The sequence below is a fragment of the Rhipicephalus microplus genome, unplaced genomic scaffold, assembly GCF_043290135.1.
Source record: "Rhipicephalus microplus isolate Deutch F79 unplaced genomic scaffold, USDA_Rmic scaffold_23, whole genome shotgun sequence".
NCBI lineage: Eukaryota > Metazoa > Arthropoda > Arachnida > Ixodida > Ixodidae > Rhipicephalus > Rhipicephalus microplus.
Window position 1 is genome coordinate 9,583,921 of NW_027464596.1, and position 25,818 is coordinate 9,609,738.

General features: G+C 42.7%; 1 pseudogene; it reads right to left on the reverse strand.

Moving 5' to 3' along the window:
• Positions 1–2,818: 2,818 nt before the first annotated feature.
• The window catches only part of LOC119177929 (uncharacterized), a 49,536-nt pseudogene continuing 26,536 nt past the window's right edge, over positions 2,819–25,818 (reverse strand).

Below are 25,818 nucleotides of genomic sequence, written 5' to 3' on the forward strand. Positions count from 1 at the left end.
TTCGACCTTGAAAGGCCTCACTCGAATATCACCGTGCAAAAACATTGTGTTCACAACAATACGTCCTGTTGGCAGATTCAGCAAGATGATCTCATAATCCTTGTCACTTTCATCTGTAATCCTGTTTCCGTGGCCACCAAGGACCGCCTTTGCCGCTCCGCGGGAGCCCATGATTCCTGCGTCCGACGCGTGCGAGTGCCGGCGAAAGAATGAGCACAGTCACCAACGCGCTATAAAGACCCGAAGCGTTCCGGTTTATATAGGCAGGAATTACGACTGCCATAAAGATGCCGGTGGGGCGCATGTTTTGTGTCATTTATTCTTGTTTAATGATCATGTTAAGGGTAAGTTGATATCACTTCTGCCGTTATTCTGCAAGAGGCACATACTTTTCAATTGAAAAGTGATTTTTACTAAATGGTGTAATTACGAAGCTGTTACATCATGTTCACGCAACCAATGGGTGAGCGCTTTATTTGAGGATAAACTATCTAGTGGATCGAGTTAATTGCGTATTTTAAAATATGCACAGAACTAACGACATGAGCACACATTAAAGCGTTACACTAAAAGCATCTATATGCGTACGTTCAGTGGTTTTATTTGGCCGCAATGCGTCAGGTCGTTATCGTGAGTGGAAATGACTCGCTCCCACGTACCTCGCACGAATCCAAGCTGCAAATAGTCGCCCGCAACTCGCTACATCGAGTGTTGCAGATCGATTCAGAGCGCTGGCTAGGCATAAAAAGCGATGTAATATCATCCGCCAGCAGTGCCGATCATTTGTCAAACGACTTGCAGCGCGCAGAAGGTGCCTGAAAAGCGGTACTGTGCTACTTTGACTGTGCTTCATCATTGTTAATTGAGAGAGTTGCGAAAGTAATCGCAAAATTGTGTTACCTAGAAATGAAGGGCACAGCTGTGAGAACAAATAGACGCACAGCAATAGGCGTGCGTAAGGTTTTCATTCATGGAGAACGGGGGCGAAGGTTCGTCGCAGCGTCTCTCCCCCTATTATGTCAATGTATGAGGCTGACTTTGTACCCCGCACTGAGTCGCAGCGCCCCCGTCCCTACTACCCTACTACATAAACATATGGTGTTGACTTTTGCATCCCCCCTTTTGCGTGACAAGGGAGTGGGCACCCCCCCCCCTTCTGAACCGTCCCCTCCCACTGGGCGCATGCCCACACGTACAGCTAAAACTATATCTGATCGGGCAATAATACCTTACCAGAGTGTTGCACAGATTTTGCTAAGCTAATGAGATTTCAGTGAGAGAAACCAATGGGCTGTAAGATTACCATACAAGACTGGGAGCACATTGATGATTTTGCACAATTAAGGCAAAGGAAGGCAGCTAGTAATGCGATTCTCCTTGGTCTTAAGGTCTGAAAAAACAATCCTGTACCGAAACCATTTTTTTTATATATTGGGAGAAGTGGTGGGGCAGGTGATTGCACGCTGAAGAGTTACCACTTTGAAAAATTAATACTGGCTTATTTCATGTTTGTATGAATAACAATGCTATACATGAAATAATTAAAAAAATAATATTATTCGATTGATAATGTTAACTTACACCTAGAACTAGACGTGGAAGTGCTGACCGTGCTTGAATTATTGAATTAACTAGGAAAGCAAAAATTTAAGGGCTCATATTTTTTATTAGACACAATTAGACACAATATTAGTTCTCAATATTATTTGTTAAGTCAGGAATTTTGTAAAATCGAGAGAGAAATTTTTTGGTCCTTGTATATTTATAACTGTAACGCAGTGATGCATTGCACTTGCCATCAACTCATACCTGGTGTGAAAAGTCAGTGAGGGTGGGTGGCACAGGCCTTCACATGCAGGGCCTAAAGTCAAGGGCAGCCTTGGTAGGGGGAGGTGTATTCCCCTTCCCACTGTTAAAGGAGAGGCTCAGTCCCCCCTAGATCTCGTCAACTGCAGCAGAACAGCACCCATTCAATAAGCACTGTAGTTTACTTTTTTGGCAGTGATACCTTGTGTAAGGTGGCAAAATTGTAGCTCTCCAATGTTATTAAAAATGATTTAGTCGTGATTGTTGAGCTCAGGTGACGCAACCAAAATAGGAAAATCTGTATCATCATATTTCTGCATTCGTTTCCTTAAGACACTGCACATGATGGGCCACGGCCTTCCTCAACTGAGATTCTTGGCTCACCATACTACTGTTTTGTCTGGCATATGCATGTGAAGCTACATGTTCATAAATTAGTTTGAAGGTTCACCTTAGTCTATTAACATTACCAGTCAATTTTCGTTTGGTTAATTCTGCATTAAGAGTTTGGTGTTATACCCTAGCCACACACATTTGACTAATTTTTAGGTAAGGAGGCATAGAAATAAAACATAACATTGTCGTGCCTGAAGTTCTCGACGCAGCGTGTGAATTAACATTACAGCTTCATTATTTTTTTCAAACTTGAATGTGTCTAATCCCTACCATTCCAAGTTATTTTAGGAAAAGCCATTCCAAAGTGGAAATTTTAAATTGTTTGATTGAATCCACACAATATACAAGTGCCCAAAGAACATTGGGAGAAGTGCAGTAAAACACGTTCATTCAAACTCGAAGAAAACTGCAAGACTGCTCAAGTTCAGTGAGCTCCGAATAAATGGGTGTGACTGTTCAAACGGCAGAAATTGAAGAAGCCTGGATGATTTAATGAGCTGCAGCAGCACAAAAAGATGCAACCAGGAGACACTGTGGCATTCAATCACTGCATAAACTTTAATAATGCACAGCAACACTAAATGCAAGCAAAACACAGATTACAATACACGTTTCATTCAGAAATAAACCCTATTATCATGACCCATTAAATACACTTTTTATACTCAAATGTAAGTTTGCAAAAAAAAAAAGAAAATACTCTACCATCACCAGTTAACAAAAATTTGATTATGAATATTTGTTCTGACAAGTCATTCTAAAGCAGAAAGCACATGAATCGCTGTCGCTGACAGCTTCACACTGTGCTGCCCAAGCACGTTCTCTAGAATAGAGTAAAACTCCTTAAAGGCAGAGTCGTAGCAAATATCTAGTACCCAGTGAAGGCAGAAGCACATAAGGATTGCTTGAATGGGGTTATCTGCCTTCAAAAGCTGGTTTTCTGTAAGCACCATGCATGGCCCCAAGTATTCATCATTATCCAAAATGACACAGGGATGCGCGCTGAACCACGGTGCCTGAAAAAGTTTAATATTGATATGTAGCACAGTACAAACATATCTGAATACAAAAATATCTTTCCAATAAACTAGTTAGTGAAAGGAAAGATGATGAAATGTTGATCATTTGTTCATCAATTCGCATAACAGATCATAAATACTCACACTTTTGTTTTTCATAATCTTATCGCACGGTACATGACTAGTCTTTTTTCAGCCATAAATTCTTTATTACACACACAAACAGCAGCATGAGCTTCTTTATATACCCTAACATTTACACCTTAATTGCCGTTTCATCATTGTCTAGCCTAAAATTGTGTATTAGATCGAGGAAATACTACCTATACAGTAGACCAAGGGGTTCTCAAGCATATTCTCAGGAAGTCCGTCCAACTCAATTAAATCCCCCTTAGAACCTACCCTCTCCTTCACCTTCAAGCAATCATTCTTCTTTCACTTTCATAAGCCCGAAATTCAAAAAAAGCAAGAGCCCACAAAAAATTATTCACTGACATGCAACTGCACTTACTTTCCTTTCCGAATTCCACAAGAAATTGATCTCCCAGATGGAGACTAAATTTCTCGCACATTCATGTTATGTACTGAGGTGTGCTTATTGAGAGTAGGGCGTGATTAATGAAGGTTGCGTAGATGAATCACCACTCAGGTTTGCGAAGTGACTTGGCGAACCTGTAGTGGATGACTTGATGAGTGTAGAACCAGGAAAAATTGATTAGCTGCTCACGAAACACAAAGGAAGTGCTTGTGCAGGAACCGTACCAGGAGTTAGGAGTTTTTTTATAATGTGGGGGGAGGGGGAGACGGCATTCATGACAAGTGGGTTCATTCAGAGGGGCAGGTAGGCATGAAACTTAAGCGGTGTGCTTTGAATATGCTTGCTCTCAGGGTGCAAAGGAGGGAGGGGGCAGGCACCAATTTTTCTCCGGACCTTCAGCTAACTTCCTTCAAGCCTGCAGAATCCCATGGTTCTGTAATGCCCACTTTGAGAAATCATCCAGATCCTTGCTATGATAAGTCTGGTCAGTAAAATTTTATGACAGCAGAAGTGATGCACGAATGATTTGCAACATACCAATTTCCCTTTTACGTTTGCAATTAGTATACTTCTTCCTTCTGAATTAAAACATTTTCTGCAAGCCTCAAGTGCTTAGTTGTGCAGCCTTTTAATGACTGATTCCAGATTATGCAAAACACGTGTACACATGAAATTGAGATAGTAAGGCCTATCCAAGACCTGTACTAGACCAAGCGAAGAATCAGTATGGTGCAATTATTTCAGGAAAAGTGGCTATGACAATATATGTAATGTTACATCGTTTGGCTCAGTATGCATTGTGTCTTTTATGGGTGTTACGATTCATCAATCTATATAAATCACTTATTTGCTGTGTGCCGTATAACATCATAAGTTGACACTAGAACTGTGCCGTAAGTAGGTAAATTCTGCTACTTCATACCTTGCACGCAGACCTATCATGTCAGGCTTCAAAATGTCTCATGTTTTCTTGTTCTAAGGTACCTTAAGTGTTAGTCCAGTAGCAGTACTCCAACAAAACTGGACGGATAGGAAGAGAGAGAAAGATAAAAAGAAGAGGAAAGAAGAGAGGTTAAACAGAAGAATTATCACCCAGACTTCACGCTTCAAAGGTAACCTGCTAGCCTGACCATGCAACAGCGCCATTTAGTGACTAAGGATACAGGAACAGGATAAGACAACTGTCTTTTCACTTGTCCCTTTTCATGTAGGCCATTTCGTTTTTGCCAGCTGGACAACATGGTAGTACACCATCGTGAACTTACTTACAGCGCAACACGAGAAAAAATACAGAACAGAGAAGGAGCAAAAGAGAAAGAAAAGACGGCGCCGTCTTTTCTTTTTCTTTTGCTCCTTCCCTGTCCTGTATTTTTTCTGGTGTTGGGCTGTAAGTAAGTTCACGATGGATCCTAACCAACTGGCCCAACTTACCGTCTTACTTTAGTAGTACACAGTGGGCTATGCATTGAGTGCAATGACCTTGCTTGAACATTATGAGTATGATGAGTATCAACGCACAAACTTTTACAATTCAAGCTCAGTAGCTGCACTTCTCTGATTAGCAGCAAAAATACCTTGACTAGTACCGGTCTATGCAAATGTCAATAAGTGAATTGCACCTCAAGAGAGCAGAAAGAAGGAATGTAGCTATACACAAGGAGCTCAAGCTGGATGCCCACTTTCATGAAATGCACATGGCTGTGAGAACTTGCTGTCATGCTTTTTGAATTATTTTCCATATATGGTAAAGCTTCCTGCTCTAAAGGTGGGCAGCAGGTTTAAATTACAAGCACAATTCAAAAAAAAGTAAGTAATATTTATAGAACTATGCAATGATTAAGGTACATAAAGCAGTATTGTGCAATTATACAGCACTTCAGCTTTATTATGATTGCAGAAAGTGCGAAGGTGCCCTTTCACCGTTAAAAGATTCATGAAAGGGTATAAAAGCTTTGGAACCTGTACAATCCATACTCCCTATGTGGAAACTGGAGCGCTTCTGGGAGACAAAGTCCACCTCAAACAATATTAATGGGACCCCATCATGGCAGGGTATTACAAACTAGAGAACTATGGAAAGTAATATAGAGCTTTGACAATGACTTACCGTTTGTTTGAGGAATGATGACGACTTTTCCTTCACAGTGCGGGGAAGAGCCATGAGGAATGCAAGAGTTGTCAGCACTGCAATATAAATATGTGTTACATACACCTTAAATACCTTTTTAGTGCAGGAAAGGCCCTGTGTTCGTACATTTTTTGTCATCCTCACTGGTTCCTTCGGCCATTCCCAGCAGCTGTGAGGTTATCGGCTCCATCTTTTCCCTCATCATGTTTACTACTGTGTCAACATGCTTCTGTGCTGCATGCACAATAGTTTCTATTGGTGGCTTCCCACCAAGCAATTTGAACTCGTGAAAGATCTGAAAAAAGAGATGCACAAGAGTATTGATACTGCGAGATCCACAAAGCATCTGAAAGTTGCCAGCTCAGGTCTTCCAAGTGCCGGATACTGTTGCAGCAATTCATACATTGATGGTCTTGATTCTTTCACCCAATGCCGCCGAGCATGAAATGTGCGGGTCATTGAGTCTGTGAGTTTTTCCAGAGATATTGTTGCACCCTTCATTTCTTGCTGCATTGATTTTATGTGCATTTCAACACTCTGCTCATCTTCAGTGGACTGAATACTTTTCAGATGTTCCTGTAACAAAGCGAAGCATTCTATAACTGTTGAGTTGCAAACGTGTCTTCAAAACACACTTTTACTAGTATCTTCGCAGCTGCCTCCTGACGTGATCATATAGTGCAGCACTACATGAACGTTTAAAATTTCAAGATCCGTCCAGTGAAAGCAGGCTGCAAGCAAGTAAATGAACTACTTTACTCTTATGTAACAAGTGCATTTGCTCCTCAGCTTGTATATACCATTTTTCCTGCATTAATATTATCATGAAGGCACTCGAAAAACAAGAGGAAGTTTTCTCTTTGGCATGAGCACATGCTCAGATGGCTATGCTAAATTCGTTTTGCCCAATGTTACGCCGAGCGACGACGACAGCGTACGATCACAGCCTATGACAGTATGGCACTCTACTAGTGCTACGTGCTTAAAATCTAGAATGTACTGACTTCACTGCAGAGGCGTTTTGCCGATGTAGATGATGATGTCGATGATGGATGACCATGCTTTCCGTATTTCTGGCGCATTTCTGCCACCTCTCCATCATTCAAAAACTTCTTCCTTTCAAATTTGCACTTCAATTTCAAGCCATGGTATCATGAATCCTGTATATTGAAAAACAGTATATCAAGAGATGGGCAAATTTGTTAATTTCCAAATTCCAGAAAGTAAACCTCAGTGTAACAATCATTTTCTAAAGCTAGGTTTATTTTGCTGACTTTTTGTGAAAAATCCCAAAGTATTCCAATATGTTTTTAGTATAGGTAGTTTACAGGCCTAGGCTACAATTAGAAACAGAAGCTGTGCAATAAATGCAGGCAACAGTTACTTTGATAGACCCACTAACTTACAGAACACAATGCTTCATACATAATATGACTTGCTCATCATGAATTAAAAACGTAAGAGAGAGAGAGAAGTAAACGTTTATTTTGAAACAGTGTTCCGAGCAATGCCCGATGTCACCTTGAGGTGCGAGGGCTCCTTAGTCCAGGAACCCTCTGGCTTCTACTGACCTCTTGGCTCTGGCGACGAGTTGTTGTTGCTCTTCGAGGTCCTTGAGGGTGAGCTTCGCCTCCCACGTTTCGGTTAGGTCTTCGGTCGTCCGTCCTGCTTCGTTATCAGTCGTGTGTTGTTGCAGATTACGTCTGGCAATACACTGGCATGCAAGAAGCAAGTGCGCCAGGGTGTCCGGTACGTTGCAAAGCGGACAAATAGAGCTATATCTTGTTGGGTAGAGATGGTGCATTAGGGCCCCATGTGTGTATGTGCTGCTTTGCAGGCGTCTCAGTATTACGCTTTCCTCTTTTGTAAGTTTTGGGTGTGGTGGAGGGTATACTCGTCGCTCCAGCCTGTAATGCTGGAGTAACGACGAGTAGGTGTTTTGAACAACTTCCGTCTCTTCAATGACGGGTCGAATGTCCTGTGGGCAGGGGGCAGCCTGGCTGACGTGCTCGCGGGCAGCGGCGTGCGCCGCTTCATTTCCCTGCAGACCCTCGTGTCCTGGCACCCATAATACACAAGTGTATGGGAGTGGAGTGCTTCGCCGTTTCAGAATATTGATGGCATTGGCTGAGATACGGCCCTTAGCAAAATTCCTGCAGGCGGCTTGTGAGTCGGGGAAAATCACCGCGGCGTCTGTACATGTTGTTGTTGCTAGAGCGATTGCCGATTCTTCTGCGGCGTCTAAATTGAGTGCGTTGACTGTGGCTGACGCTGATTCTCGGCCTTGAGAATCGACGACGCTGACAGCGTACGCGTTTCTATGCGGATACTTGGCTGCGTAATACATTTTCAAAAAAGGTGTAAGAGTGGCCCCTTCCTTATTTATTTAAGGAATTGTGATTGGATGTGCCTTAAGAAGTGCAGAATAAATATCACAAACATTTGCAGATGAGAGTTCCAAGTCTTTTGTCACTACTTTTACATTGTCACAATGGTAAGTTTTTTGTAGATATCTCATAGGTGAAAATAAATATTGGGGATCTGAAACCTACATATCCAGATCCCAGTGAGTCTTTCAAGACAGCATGGCGAAAAACAAGCTGCCGAGCAGCTTCCTCGTAAAGCTTTCCTGGATACCTGTACAGAGAACCAAAAGGAACAAGTGATGGAAATTACGTATTAGGCATGTTTGACACAGTCCCATAGATATAGGTATTCATGCCACACCTAAGTTTCCATATTGAGATCTTGGTAAGATGCAGTTTAACTCATGGCGATTTTGGTCCAACTTTCCTGTTTCTACATTTCACCACACCCTTGATTGCTTTATATAAAGAGGAAACACTGTTATGTCTACATAATCTTCACTATTTTTGCTGTCACTACTTCTAAGGTGACATTCAGATGCAAGTTCACAAAAAATGTCATCCATGACTTAGACGTGCCTGCTTTTCCCACATTACACATGACTGCTCATTTTACATTCTCAGAGATGCATGCAGACAAACTTCAGTTGTGCTATCTTCAGATGTTACGCTGATACGTTAGGTTTATCTCTTAAACTCCTCTTAATACTTCTTTCTGTCACATTGTAGATGTACGTCTCATATAATAATGGTCTCGTCATAAAGAATGCATTTTTAATGGATGTAAAAGCTCCCATTCCACTGTTCTGTGAAAAACTTGAAGCAGGGCCGTTCAGTTTAAATTTTTACATTCTATCTACTGACTCATTGTACTGTTTTGTTTCCTGACTACATATCTTATTTCACTGAAAAGTCATTTTTACTACAACTCCACAGGGATAATCACAATTCTACAACATTTTCTGTTGTCTTATGACATAAATAAATACTCGCTATATATTGACACATTGTTGAACTCGCATGAAATTGTTAGGAGGGGAGAGAAGGTTAACAAAAAGGCAGAAAGGTTAACTAAGGTTGAGCCCTGTAGGCTCAGCCCAAGTTAACGGGCTGGGAACTTACACACGGAATCGGAAACTAAAGAGGAGGAGACAATGTCACTGTTGCAGCCGATGTAACAGTTACGCATAACCTAAAAGCACTACTACGCAACATCAATAAGTTTGGCAGGGCATACTGTAACAGAGCATGATGATAAGCAACAACGTACTTACATAGTGTAACGAAAAAGGTCAAAGCTGAGCCACTCAATAATGCGACGACGGAGGGTTGATGTGACTTCTGACCTTTTGGTCACCTTTGAAAGGTTATAGAGAATATCCTTGGGAACTGTGGGAAAAACATAGTTCTTGGGATCCAGTGTAGATTCTTTTTGCACTGTTGGAACTGCAGGCCTAGAAGTATCAAAATAACCTATGAAAGAACCTGTCTACTCAAGAGTAAGTGACGAAAAAATCATCTCAACATCAATGTAACTCTGTTACAAATAACTCTTTCTAATGATAATGTTATACCTATGCTAAAGTTGTAACTTCTTGTGCTATGCCAACAGATCTGACACCAGATGATTTTCTTTATATGGGGCAGCAATATCACTGAATCATGCACGGACAAAACAAATGAGGTTGCACAGAAATGCAATTTTATTTTGTGTTCATATTTAAGCTTACTGTTATAAACATAATTAGAATTACTGTCTATTAAAATATTTACCACGGACATGTCATCAGAAGTTGAGTATTATGGTACAGGTGGTATCTACAATAGTAAAGAGCACAAATAGACTGCATAGATCCAGAAGAAGAATGCCTGGGGTAAACCTATGCAGCTTTATTTTCATGATGTCGTTAAACAGCATACTGAGTGGCACTCTGGATGCGTAGCTTCGCAGTTTTATTAACAGACTATCAAAAAGGTTCAGTGATAATGCTGCACCTTCTTGCCCAAGAATCTGCTACATTGAAGTGTGTAGCAAGTGTAAGTGACAAACTAACTATGTGATATAACACACTCAATGTTGACACTACATATAAACAGACATTCCTCTGGACTCAAATTTCACAAAACGTACCTTTAAAAACTGCTATTCTTTTTTTTTCTGTGTTATCAAGAACTGTTTTATTCCTTCAAAGTGTTCAACACAATTCATCATTCTCAGAAGTTACAGCACACCGTTGCACAGCTGGAATGACCACTAGAAACTCGCACTTACGTTTGTAAACTACCCATCACAGGTGGTTTGTGAATACATACTTAACTTTCGTCATTACCTCACTATGGCCTGCTCACCTGTGCCCATACATTCTCCATTTGGCCATTAGCGGAAACAAACAGGAACTTGGACGCTTTCTACATCCCATAGAATTACTCTGCGCAATGCAAAAGCATGTTATTGCAGCTGTACTTCACGATTTGGAGGGCGAAATTGAACTTGTAGTGTGTTTGTATAAATGAGTGTGTGTTGTATGTTGTGCGCTGTGCTATTTTATGTTATATTATGAAGCTATTGAAAAATGCGCTGGTGTGGTACTCTCCTAAGTGATGAAAAGAACAATGGTGCTTAAACTGCTCACTCTAGAGTCTATTCAGGCATCTTGGTTGGCTGCCGCTACATTCTTGTAAATATTCATTAAATCAGCCTCTCTCCTTCATCACAACATTCATATATTATACGTTCACACATTTTGGGTGCATATGATTCGTCATGGAATGTATTTCTTACACTACTTCAGCCGTCACAAGTGGATGTTGTGTTGGCAGTTCTGGGGGATCCAGCTGCACTGCTCTTATCTTTGAGGTTGGCGTTAAAATTGTGCCTTCTTCCCAGTCCCGAAATTCGCCAAGTTCAGTGTCATACACTTGCACATAAATGCCCAAGAAAGCATGCGTACACTGCCAAACAATCATTGCATGAAATATATGAAGATCAGAGCCCCGGTATCAAAGTGACATGGTGAAATTTGGAAGGCAGAAATATTTACTTAAATGAAATTCAGAGGATTTATGTGTCGAAATCTAGATAAATATATTGTGGTGTTGAGGTCGATCGATTTCCAGATTGATTAATTTATACCATCTAGGATCCTCTAACATGCAGGTAAATGTAAACGAGGTAACAATAACAGGGAAAACAGCTCTTGCTGACTTTTGGGGGGGGGGGGGGGGGGGGCTAAATATTGACACCTTGACTCGCATTGTAAATAGCATTAACTAGCTATAAGCACAAAGACTTAAGCAACATTATCGCATGCTGGTCGAAGTAATCAAAAAGGGGGAAAGTTGGTTCTTGTACAGCACTTATGAAAACATGTTAAATTGAAATACACCGCGGGTAACGGCTTTTTTACGAGTGCACAAAAAGCAAAAAAAGGTCTTACGCACTACTGTGTGTTCTGTCTTGAACAGAGTGCAATAAAATGAACTTTCAAATATATATATTGTTAAAAGCTCACCAGCTCTAGCTGCTCTGCGAGAGAAAAATTAAGATTCCATAATATCATTTCAGCTATATGCCAGTACAACACATGTTTAAAAAGAAAGTAAAGAAGAGTTTGCCAGCAACCTGTTTTTGACATGCAATGAAAAATACCTCACCTGGAAAAGAAGATTCTTCGTTGTTTTTGCTTCTGGGAACCTCATAAGAAACGCACTCTTTAGTGTTTCCAGGTTGTGATCTTCTGGAATATGTAGTGGACGGCAGAATTTGCCAAAAAAATGCAACGCATCTGAGCATTTTACAGCATCGAAAAATCAAAAAATAGGACAAACCAGCCAGCGAGGTGAGCGACGCAAATTTTAACGTTAGTTATAGCGTGAGAAAGAAACGACGACACAGCTGAGACAAGAAGGACACGAGTGCTAACTTCCAACTGAGTTTATTGCGCAGAGCGCGAAAATATATAGAGGAGACAGTAACCATGTGACAAAAAAATTATATGGCACGAAGAGCAATACATGAGCAAGAGAAAAACAAAAACAAAAAACAAGAAAACAAAAGCGCAGAAAAAGGCAGAGAAAAGTCCATAAGAAATTGAACCAGAAAAGTAAAGATAATATAACTACTTGCCCGCACCAAAACCTTCGAGGAACCTTAGTTCCTTCTCGGACAGAGACACGGAGGGCTTGCTAATGCAAGACACCTGTTCCCATGCCATCTGCGCGGCCTCGACATCAGGTGCGCTCATCTTTGTGCTTAATTAATTGTACAGCGTCGCTGTGTCCTTGAAAAGGGGCACACTGCAGTTGCACTCTGTGCCGTGCTGAGCAAGAAAACCATCTTTCCCGTTTTTAACATTGTTAGTGCGTGTTCTGTCAGTCGATCATTCAGACACCTTCCAGTCGTTCCGACATAACAAGCACCGCATGAAAGGGGGGTCTGATAGACAACTTCCCGGGAGCATGCCGCATATATCTGTTTCTATGTTGAACTCTGCATTCGATTGATGACTGCGTTGTCAGGGGGTCTGTAGATTTGGTGAGGCCGATTAATTTGAACGGTGCCGAGAACAGGACACGAACTCCAACTCGTTTTCCGATTTTCTTGAGCCTGAGTGATATTTGGTGTTTGTATGGAATCACGGCTATCCTTTCACGCTCTGTATCCGTGTTGCTCGGATTATGTCGCGGCCTCTGCTCTGCCTTATTAGTCCGCAGGATAGTCTCAGCAGCAAAAGCAATAAACGCCTCGGGGAAACCCGAAGCCTTAAGCCGGAAAACTTGAGCTTTGAAGCTCGCAGTGATATTGTGGGCACACGACCTATTTAAGGCATTCTCAAGACAGGTTCGTGCTATGCCTCGCTTAACTAACTTGCTATGAGCTAAAAAACAGTCTTATATCCAAAAAGCGTAATTTTTTCATTCTCGGGCATTTCATGTGTCAACACAAGAGGCTTTAAACAATCTTCAAACACACCTATCGTTTGAGTCGCAATCGAGTAGAGCATAGAAGGGTTATTATTTAGAAGAACCAAGAAATCATTCACGTATCTGAATACTTTGACGACATGCGAGCCTTCTAACTTTTTTTGCAGTTTTTCGCCTATTTTTGCCAATAGAAGATCACTGAGTAGAGGTGCTATACACGAGCCGATTGAAACACCCCCTTTTTATAGCTCACAGCACATCTGTTGGTGTTTGCTTGCTTGCTTGATCCTTTCCTTTCTGACTTTCACCCACTAAGGGGAATTGGCCAAGAGGCCGGTGGTTAATGCAAGTCGATACCTTTAGGTTTTCTAGACTAGGGGAACAGGATTACTTTGTTTTGACTGCGACAAAATTAATTTGGCGCAATGTAAAAAAAGGGGGGGGGGGCGAAGAGAGAAATAATAGAATTTGTTGAATAGTATCTGAGGTGTAATCGTTATATGAAATTCTTCTGAAGGGTAAATCATTGCAGTGTAACAGCTAAATATTAAATGGTAGATTGGCTAGTAAAATTCGAGAGCTGATCAATGGCTCAGCAAACATGAACCACGTGTTCAGAAACCTTTACTTCCTTTTCTTCCACCCAGAGCAAGTTAGTCCTTTCACGGCTATTCTTTCACGCTCTGTATTCGTGTTGCTCGGATTATGTCGCTGCCTCTGCTCTGCCTTATTAGTCCGCAGGATAGTCTCAGCAACGGAAGCGATAAACGCCTCGGGGAAACCCGAAGCCTTAAGCAAGGAAACTTGAGCTTTGAAGCTCCGGGCTTTTCCACAGCTTAAGGCTTAACTACTGTGAGCAGACATCAACAGTATTCAGGCTAAGAAGGTGTTTTTCAGCTATAGTAAAAACAAGAAAGTCATGCCCACGCCCCACTCTCAGGTGTTACTATAGCCGTACCACCCCACCCCCCACCCCGATAGGGGAGAGGTCTGTGAGGGGTTGTGAGGGGTAGGCACCTCGAAAACAGGATCTCGCATCCTACACGCGAATTAGCCAAGTCACACAAGCAGACTGAACTGAAAACTAAACTTTTTTTAAATCTACTACTGTTTGAGCCATTTAGTTTCTTGTTGCGACCGTGCACACTGCATTTCAAGTGCTTATTCATCACAGGCTGAGAGGGTAATAGCTTGTTATCATAAATTGCAAATAATTTGACACTTTATTTCGATACTGCATCTTTTGGGTGAGCTTTCCAAGCACCTGAGGGAGGGGAGCAAGCAAGAATTTTGGGGAAGGCTCCAGTTCAACAGTGCCCTCCCCCCTTGCCACCCCTGCATGACGCACGCTGGCTACGTGCATTCAAGTGCGCCGGAGTGGAGAAATCAGCCTGGAGTTCCTTTGCTGCCATCTTGCGAAGAAAAATGGCAAGTTGAGCAACTATGAGACTCGCGTTGCTTTGGCAAAACAGATCACCGTGGCCACGCATATATATGCATATCAAAGGCAATCGTGGAAATGTTCTTCCTTTGTTTTTCTTTTTTTCGCTGCAGTGCTATATATACGAGCTCATTGCGGCAATGGCAGCAATAGCAGGAATGCGAAACTGCAACAGAAACAGCCATACGCGATCAGCTGAAAAACGTCGATCAGCTGACTGCCATGAGGGATTCGTTTTTTTCGACAACTTAACGGTTACTGCCGCCTTAATAGCTTCCGTCACTGTGCAAATCTCCGGTCAACGATTCAGTCAGTTCAACGGTCATCGATCACGACAAAGTCAAACTGACATCACGATAACAGCAGACAAACATACCAACTTGCTGCGCGTCGAGAGTTTCACGATTACTATTGTGTGCCTGTGTTTCGTTCACAGTTTCGAGCTGGTACATCTGTGGCTGTGTGTGCTGTCCCTGTTTTCAGTGTGAGACGTCGATCGCTTTGCTGCTCGTGCGCTGCAAGTGGAACATATGACACACATACTTCATTGATTGTGGCAATCCGAAACTGCAGCCGGAGCAGTAGTATGCGGTCAGCTGACTGTCATGAGTGACGCGCTTGTTCCAGCAAATCGGCTGTCACAGCCACCTTAGTTGTTGCCGTTTCTGCACCCATCTCCGCTCAACGATTGCGTCAGCTCGCAGGCACGAATACACTCGACGGTCATCGATCACGACGAAATAAAAGTGTATGCACGTCATCACGACAACAGCCGAAAAACATATCGACTTGCTGTACGTCGAGGGCGAGTGCAATTTTGTGGTTACTGTTGCGAGTTTCTGCGCGCCGGTAACAGATTCGTGCTGTTATTTCGGCTGGTTTGTGTGACGTTCGCGTCATCAGCCCACGTGAACTGCTCTGCTACTCAAATTGTATGTATATAGCAAGCTGTACCTGAAGAGCTGTATTGATGCTGAGTGCACTGTAACTATATGCGATTCGCAGCGTGATCTAAGTTGAGCAGAAAAAAAGAAATCACAATGCCAGTCACGCCGTGCCCAAGGTGCACATTTTGGGGAACTTCCATCAAACGGGTCGTTAACCACATGAGAGTCCACAGCATCGAGCCAGATTTTCACGTGTTGTGTGGAATAGACGGCTGTGCAGCATCATTTCGGCGTTACTTCGCCTATAAGAAACACGTGTATCGAGTTCACAGAAATGCTGCTGGCATTATAGTCAACGAACTTGCACCTGACTGCGACTCAAGCAAACAAACTGAAGATATTTCTATTCCCATTGTTACAAACTTGTCAGAGGCACACAGTCATGATGCTGCCTCAAACATTTGTTTCATCACCAAAATCAAGAAACAGCTGGCAATGTTATATGTCAAAATAACTGAAAAGCTAAAACAGGCATCCAGCACCACTGATGAAATTTTTTGCACCGTGAAATCTCTGATACAAGATGTCATTGATGGTTTGATGCAAAGGACAGTGAAGCTCCTTATGGAAGGAAGTGTGGCACCAGGCACAGCGGAAAATGTCGTGCGTCAGCTGAATGCTACTGATATAGTGAGCAACATGTTTTCTGATTTGGAAAGCACCCACATGAGAAAAAAGTATATATCAGAACACTTTAATTACACCGAGGTTAATCAAGTTCCACTGCAGACTGCCAATTACAGAGACATCGAACGCTACGTTCCTACTTCAAAGCTGCTTGTGAACTTCCTGAAATCTGAAGACTTGTTGGAATGCATTTCACAGCCTACTGCGAAGCCTCAAGAACTGTTGTGCGACTTCACCGATGGTGATGCATTCAGCAGGTACGACCACCTTACTCGCGACAGCAGTAACAACACGATATTTCTGCTGTTGTATACTGATGAACTGGAGCTTGTAAATCCACTTGGTGCTGCAGCTGGACGGCACAAAATTTTAGCTGTCTACTTCTCTGTTTTGAATCTGCATCCCCGACACTGCTCAAAACTCTGCTCAATTCACCTGCTTCTGGTTGTGGAATACCGCGTCGTGTTACGACATGGCATGGAAAAGGTGCTGCAGCCACTCTTGCAAGACTTAAATTTGATACAACAAAATGGAGTGCATTCTGGGAATCTGCACTTTAATGTTGCAGTCGTGGCTTTCATTTTAGACAACATTTCAATGCGCTGCTTAGCAGGCCTTCAGTGCAGCTTTAGCAGAGGCAGAGTCTGCCGTTACTGCTTAGCATCGCACAAACAACTGCGAATGCTGCGCAGATCGGATGACTGTGTCGAAAGAACAAGTGAAACATACAAGAGCCATCTAGAAGCATTTGCACTTGACCCAACTGTGAATGGGCCCATGTACGGCATCGCAAGTGCTTCACCACTGCTAACTCTTGAGCACTTTGACATCACAGAACAACTTCCTCCCGATGCCATGCATGACATACTCGAAGGCGGTATGGAGTGTGTCATTCGCCATGTTCTGGGAGGCTTAGTTGGTGACCGAGTGATCCGTAAACAGGACCTTGAAAGGATATCATCCTTCAAGTATGGCTTTCATGACAAAAAGGCCACACCTCTTGCCGTTACGATTGCATTTCTTAATGGCAAAGCCTCCATGAGGGGATCAGCTAGCCAGAAATGGTGCTTGTTTCGTCTGCTTCCCCAGATATATGCTGAAGTTGTTCCTGAAGGCACTTCTCACAGGGAGGTGTACTTGGCATACAGACACATTGCTGACATTATTTTTGCAGAGAAAATCCCAAGGAGCTGTGTGCCATATCTACAGGTGAAGGTGGAGGAGTTTCTCGAGCTGTATACAGTGCAGTACCCAAATGCAGCAGTGACACCAAAACTGCACTTCTTGCTACACTATCCAAAGTATATTCTCAAGTATGGCCTACCGCGCCGCTACTGGGGCACGCGATTTGAGGCTAAACATTCTTATTTTAAGAGCATTGCATCCAAGGCCAAGAACTTCAAGAACATCTGTCTTACACTTGCAACACGTCACCAGCTTCTTCTGGCATATGAGCTGTCAGGCAACATGTTGAACTCGGATCTTGAAACAACTGGAGCAAAGCAGCTTAATCTAGGAGATCTTCCAGAACAACAGCAGTTGGCTCTTTGTAAAGTGTCTGAAGAGGAGTTCATCTCCACAGCTACAACCGCTAGCGACAGTGGTTACTGTTATCGCACAGGTGACACGTTTGTCCACAGTGTGCACGATGGTGAGCCGCAGTTCATGCAAATTGAAAGAGTCCTTGTTGTTATCGGTTCATTAGTGCTCCTATGCAAGCCCCTTGAAACTCTGCGATGCAGTGAACACAGATCCTCTTACATTGTCAAGGCACCTGCTGCCTTAGTTGCAATAATTCCCGATCACAAACAGGGTTTCTACCCGCTTGACCTTTATTCCAGCCATGGATTTTGTGAGATTGTGACGCACTATGCTGTTCTCTAGACTAGCTTTGGCAAACTTATTTTACAAGCTTCACGGATAGGGGCCAAGGTTGCCTGCATATTTTTGGCTTACGAGTTAACTTACTATTTTTCTGCCTATTTTTCCTATTATATATTATATTATGCCTATTTTTTCTTCTTGTTCACTCACACATCTTTGTTACGCTGTAACCAAGTGCCAACCTTCTGACAGAGTAACAACTAAAAAGTGTCATGGAACAGAAGCTCCAATGCACAGTTAGGAGTACAGTATTTCAATGTCTTCACACCTTGCCAGCTAATAACTGCACTGATGCAAACTTCAGTGTAGATTATCATTAGGTGTGAGGCATTCTTTCAACAGGTTCGCTAAAGCTGTGTTTCTGCAATTCTAATATGAAGATTCTATATACAGAAATTCGTCATTATTTACATGTGACACTATGCTTGGTTGTCAGTCTCTACTAACTGCTTTTAGGTTCCCTGTTTTCTTTCATGTTCATTGATAAGCATGGGCACTGTCAGGGGGCTGCAAAAGGCGCACTTGCTCCCTTCAAGCTATGCACTTACCCCTCACCCAAAATACACCACCAATTTTTCCCTCTCTCTGCTGCAATGCAGCAGAAGTTTGCACCCCACAAAATCCTGCCGGCTTTCATGATCTTAAGTGTGCTTTTGTGAGGTGATAGTATATTGGCTATAGATTCTGTTTTTGTACAGTAATTCACCACTTTATTAGCTAGTACAAAATGACAAGCTTTTTTTATGTGGTAACCGAAGCTTGTTCATAATCTATTAAAAGCACTGCATGCATTTTACAGCCACATATAAACCATCGTGTACTGCAAAGCCAATGTAGAGCTCCATGTTGAACTCGGATCTTACGACAACTGGAGTTCAGCAGCTCAGTGTAGGAGATCTTCCAGAGGAGCAGCAGTCAGCTCTTCAGAAAGTGACTGAAGAAATTACCCCAGAGTTGACACTTTTGTACACAGCGTGCTCAATCGCACATCACAGCTGGTTCATGCAAATTGAAAGAGTCCTTGTCATTTATTTATTAGTGCTCGTATGAAAGCCCCTGAAAACCCTGGAATGCAGTGAACAAAGATCCTCTTAAAACGTCAAAGTACTTGATGACTTTGGACTAATTATTCTGGGTGACATACGGGGTTTCTACCCACTTGATGTTTACTCGAGTTGTGAAGTTTGTGAGGTTGTGACACATCAGTATTTTTTAGAATAGTTTTAGCAAGGCTGACTTCGCCAGTCCTGCTGACATTTGCCACATTCATTCTAAAAGGTCCAGTCAAGGACACACGAAAGATGTGTAGACACCGCACAAATGTCTACACTTTCTTCTTGTGTCCATGTTTGCATTCTCTGTCTTTAAGAGTAATTACTTACTAACTAGCTCAGCTTTCCTATTATGTGCCATATTGCGTACATCTTTTTGCAAGTGAATATCATAAATAGAGCCTTTGTATGCTTACTTTTTTTGCTTTGTTCTTTGGGGTATCTTTGTCGTACTCTCAACTGATGCGTAATATGTTTTTCACAAAGAATAAATGAAACATTAAAAACAAACAGAGGGAAAGCGTTTGTTATTCAAAGAAATTTCTTACCTTACAATTGCAGGGATCATTCTAAAAACAAAACAGTAGATTGAATGAACACTTACATCCTTTCAATTTGAATGTTTCCTGTTCAATGGATCATGCCTTTTACCCTAAACAAAAAAAATTTACAGTCGAACCCCTTTATATGATACATGCGTTCGGTAGTAATAGTCTTATATTAGGTGTCTCATATGAGCAGTGTACAAAGCATGCATTTTCCTATTAACACCTATTTTGATTTGGGCACGCTGGTGTTCCTTATCGCAGTTAGTCTTACATCAGCGTCTCTAATGAATTGGTTCAGCAGTGCAGTAAAATCTCATTAATTCAAACTATAACCTTGTTCAAATTAGGCAGAGAGAAAGAGAGAAGAAACTTTATTGAAGTGTCCCTGCTGAGGTCAAAGGTGACGGGCGGCCGGGAGACGGCCGCTCTATAACTCCTTTTCTCAGCAGCAGCCAGACCTTGGATCCTGGCAGCGTCTTTAGCCAGCCGGACAGCCCAGCTCTATAGCTGGTCCTCCGGGCACGTGCTGAACAGCAAAGCCTCCCACTGCTCGTCCGTGGTGATTGAGAATGTAGAGTTCGTGCTGTGTTTAACTGAGTGAGTAGCGGCGGGGCAGGCCCATATAATATGGTCGAGCTCAGCGTTAGGCACACCATACGCTTTGCATTGTGGCGTGTCAACAGCGGGGTAAATATGGCTGTACAGTGACGGGGAAAGTGCGTGTACAGGGGAAAGTGCGTGTCTGTAATAGACGCCAAGTAGTGGACATCTGCTTACTAAGGCACTTGTCTGGTGGTGGGTATTTAAGTCTGGCCTTGTGGTAATACATACATTAGGATTTCTCCAAAGGTAACCATTCTGTCCCTCGCATTGTCGCGAAACGAGGAGACCGTCTCTCGCTCAGCCGCATCAGGTTGCGAGAGGGTGGTGCTCTGTTGGATGATGCGCCCGGTGGACAAGAGCTCTGGACAATACATAAAAAGTGAAGACAGTCCAGAAAAACCCGGGACGATTGGCAACCTTGATTGCACTGCAGTGAAACGTAGCTCACCCTTATTGAGACCCCTGCGCATGATTATGGCTGTTCTTTTGACATGTGCATGTTATGAATATCTGACACAACCTTAATAAAAACCTTTAGAAGATATAGTATATGAAAAGACAACTTATCCTCCCAGCAGCAAATTGTCGTTTCAAGCACTTTTTTTTATTTTCCCATATATATCTAATTTATTAAAACACACCTAAAGCAGTACAATTTATAACTCCTATACCTTTCTTGGTTTTATTATCAGCTGGTTTTCATTAAGATTCTGTCAAATAAAGAGAAACAAGCCCTAAGAATTATATTACTTCATTTATACAAATATATTTAGTGAGTTATTGGAGCAAAGATGCATCACGTCAGAGAGTGGCCATATTGACAGCTTCACTTTGGATCAATTTCGAGAAGACATTTATGGATGGCTGTGATGTATCCTTTTAACGTGTGATGCATAAAAACAACAACAACAATAAACAACACTGCAAGTGCTTTTTAATTTGCTGTATTTCTTTAACATTCATGGTACACATTCCAAAACGTGGGTGTGCTCTTGAAACCAAGACATTTCCTGGATGAAACAAAAGAAAAGCATTACAAAAGGCCATATTCAATTGCAAAAGAATCCAACAAAATGAAAATAGACAAAATGATATCTATTTTCAAATGAAGGATGGTGCAGCATGGTGTCTTTGAAGGTGAGCATATTGGACAGAGATCTGTCAGGATGAGTAAAATTGATACAAACAAAATAAGTTCTCCAACCACATTTAGTGCAAAGTTTCTAATGTTAGAATTAAAAACTAAATACTGAGGGTCAGTTCTCAGTTGTTAATTTTAACATGAGAAACTTTGGACTATAAACAGCTGTAGAACCTTTTTTATACACGTGCATGTTGCAACAAAACGATACTACAAAGTGGCATATTTTTGCATTGCACAGTTTGCATACTTAAAACTGCATTAGAAGGAAAGTTATGCAATGCACACGAAAACTTAATTGTGTGCAAGACATCTTGTAAAAAGACCACTGTAGCCTTCGCAGCCTTCCGCTTTATGAACCAAGTTGCCACTGTGATGATAAGAACAACAATAAAAACTCGCGCACGTGCGTAAAGTACGCTTAGAGCACCCCCCCCCCCCCCCTGTTGCAAAAAAAAAACGCCCCCGAAAAAAAAAAAACGCCCTTGCTACAGTCGTCACAGTAAGACACGTCTGTGTGACTCGGCAAGATTGATTGAACGAAACTATCGGTCACTTTGCTTAATGAGTCCGATCAGGATCCAATTTCTCAGCAGTGATAGGCTCACTTTTGCAGCTAGCATAAGAAAGCCAATTGCTACGGTTAAATTCGATCGTGATCATAGTGCCCGTGCAACACCGGTATTTTGTATAACGTACGCAAAGACAGTGGTGTATTATCAGACGTGAATGCGATCAAATCTGACCGTGCAGCCACGTATAGAAACAACATAACGGGCAAATGTAGCTTGCAGCTTAGATCGTTTAAGTTATTTAATGCTGTCCACCTGCACTCAAAAAAAAAAAAAAAAACAGAATATTGCTGACAGGAGTAGGCATGGGCGTACGGATTATCAACCAGAAAATGAACTTGCCTGTTTTGCGATCACCTGTCTTGATCGGCGTCAACATCGCACACAGATCGTGAAGAGCCGTTGCTCGCTGAATTGCTCATCTTAAAAATGACGGTGCTCAATAGCAATGTTTCAGCAGAGGATTGCCTTTTGTAACCGCAGAAGATAGGGAGTTGCACACAGCTTATAAAATCGATAAATCACGATGCACAGCTTGCACGATGCACGATGCATAACTCAGCTTACGCACGCGAACGAGAAACTGGAGAAACAGTGACGTCTGGGGGAGGAACGTTACTACATCTCTATTTGCCGCAAGAGGGTGCGACGCGTGAAGCTTGCGAGAAGGAGGAACTCGCCAGCCTCGAGGAGGAACGAAGGACGTTTCTCCTTCCTCACTCCCTTTTTTTTTAAAGTGTGGTTGGCAGCGGTCGGATACGAAGCTACAAGTGACATCAATAGTCGGCCCAAGGGAAGCAGCTGTCTCGAGACAGGGATCACGTATGGGTGAGTACTTGGTTTTTCCTTTGAGTGAACCAGGTTCTAAAAGAGGGTTAAAATTTAGAACTGGTAGGTAACTTTGCCGAAAGACTCAGTTTCGCCGTTTCGGAAAGTCATTTTGAAAGTAGCGAGCACTCAGTACGATCATGGACTTACGAGAGCTGCAGAAGCCGGACTTGTTGCTGTTGTGTGAGGAATTGGGGATCGATACAAAGGGTTTGGCACGAAAACTCATAATCATTCAAGTGATTAATGATTTGGGGGCTGATGATGAGGAGCTCTGTGAAGCATGGGACCTCATCAGTTAAAAAAAAGAGACAGCAGAAAGAGGAGGAAGAGAGGCATGAGCACGAAAGAGAGGAGCGTCGCTTAGAATGCGAACGTGAAGCAGAAAGACAGGCGCACGAGATCGAGATCCGCAAACGAGAACTTGAGTTGAGGGAAAGGTGGGGCAGTGGTCCCCAGCAAGTGGTACCTTACCCCAACAAGGAGGCAGAGTTCAACATGTCCCGATACATCCAGCCATATGTGGTATCAGGGGATATTGGTCTGTACCTGGTAAATTTCGAATGAATGTGCGAGAAAACGTCATTCGAGCAAGACACCTGGTCACAAAGGCTACTCACTGTTCTGCCCTGCGAGGCAGCGGAGGTTGTTGGACGACTCAGCAAGGAGGACGCAGACAACTATGAGAAGGTCATGGCTTGCCTTCTAAGAAAGTATAGACTTTGCGCAGAGGCTTTTAGACAAAGATTTCGGGGCGCTAAAAAGTCTAAGAGCGAGAGCTATCCTGACTTTCTGTACAAAATGAGAGCAAATTTGACAGAATGGCTAAAAAGCACCAAGTCATACAGTGACAGGAACGCTGTAGTGGAGAGGATTCTATTAGAACAGTTTTTGAACTGTCTCCCAGAGCAGGATAAAAACTGGTTACTCGACTGGGGTGACATAAGTTCTGCGACGAAAGCAGCAGAACTTGTCGAAGAGTACGCATCACACAGATATTATAGCAGCAACCTGGGAGCCGATAGAACCTATAATTTCAAATCAAACACGAATAAAGGTTATGGGAAACATTTTTCGAGTTTTCGAAATGAGAAAAGAAAAAGAAAGGTCCCGTCTGGCAAATTTCAGAAGAAGGAGGATAGTGAACCAAGTGAGGAGGGGCAAAACCCGGGACAAGCGAAGAATGCTTTTAAAGTTAAGAAGCCGTTCACTTGCTTCAGATGCAATGAGACTGGTCACATAGCAGCGAACAACCGAGGCTGCAGTTTTGGGAAAACTCCCTAAATCTTATCCGTACTTGTTCTCAAACAAGTCGGATATGTTATTGCGAGAGGAGGGCATTCTTTTCGATGACAGGGTAGTACAAGCATTAACCCATTCAAAAACACGAAAATTGGCAACTCACTTGCTATAGAGGAAGTGCGTGATACAAAAGTGGTGAAAACGACGGAAAGCAGTTCAGACAACCGTGATAGCGAGACACTTGAGTTCCATCACTCAGAGAAGGAATCTCGCGAGTATGCGTTACTTTCGCCAGCATCAAGCAGGTTAACTTTACTTAGGGTAGCTTGGCTACTGAGCAGTTAGAGGAGGATACCGCCATTCAGGAAATCAGAGAGCATGTCGAGAGCGAGGCCTTGGCCGGTCTTGAGGTAGAGACCGATTCAAAAGACGGTACTTGCGGGGATGAGGTGGGTGCCAGCAGCCCTATTGGGCTCAGCAAGGAGCTGGAAACCATCCTCATGCCTCGAAAGGACGCTTCAACACCGTCAAATGTAGGCATGGTTAGCGCAGTGGCTGGTGAGAGCAAGAACGCCATGCTTCAGCAGTGCAGTGATACCATCAAGGTGCTTCGCAAACATCGCAGAAAAGGAACGAAGAAGTGTAAGCGTTCATCACTGCGTAAGCCTAGGACAGGTCCCACCCAGTCGCAAGAAAGACACAAAGGGTAGGCCGTTAATCCGTTTCAAGAAACGTCAATGGTGACGTTCATGGAGGCACAAGCGGCGAGCCAGGTGTAGAGGGGGGAAACAAGGTGCGTTACCCCAACGAAACGCGCAGTTGAGTTTGGCGACTTCGGAAAAGCAGCCTTGCCCGAAGGGTCAAAATCGAAAGGGCAGAGTGGCTAAATACCACGTAGGGGTGAACACAAACAGAAAATGTCACAGGCTTCCCCCCTGTTTCTGGCATCCCTTGCACATTCCTGAGTGGAGCCAGCCGAAGGGCCGAATGAGGTATAACAGCAGGACAATCCATAGTGTTTGTGCGTGTTGTAGCCGCTGGCGTGCTTGAAAACCGCCGGGACCGTGACCCCATCGTGTGCGATTAAAAGAACCATGAGAAAAGAGGGTGGTCAGTATGAGTAACTTTTGCACAGGCGGGTTAAATATTGTTACTCAGTGTTGCATTGGAGATGCAGATTTCAGCCAGTTTAATTTTGTAAGTTACGTGATGTGGAGTAAATTTTTCAAAAGGAAAACCGCTGAATTAAAGGCTGAAAATTGAAGTTAGTTTAATCATGAGAGCGAAAATTTGCATTACGTAAAAACCGAGAAATATGTTATTTTTGTAGTTTTTTTCAAAGGTTTAGTGTAATATCGTATGCCTTCACTGCCTTGGGGATGTGGCGTGGATGAGCATTTGAGGAAGATGTTAGCAGAAACCGAATGATTTCGTAAATTGATTAAGCTTGGCGTGACACGATGTTGTTACGCGCTATGAGATTTGAGAGTCATTGGGGCACGGTTTTTGCATAAAACCTATTCAATTGCTTTTTAGGTGTTTTTACCTAGGACTATTTTTCTGTTGTACACAGAGTTTTACAACGTAACGTAAGAAAAATTACACAAACTGTGAGGGATTATGCGTTTTGTTAATAGTGCCGTGCATTTTACAGCGCTGTAGGAATTATAATTGAAAACGCTCAGGAGAGCTCAGTGGTTTATTTTCAAATCAAACGTGTTGGCATAGGCAGGTAACTTTAACCCATTGAACCTGCT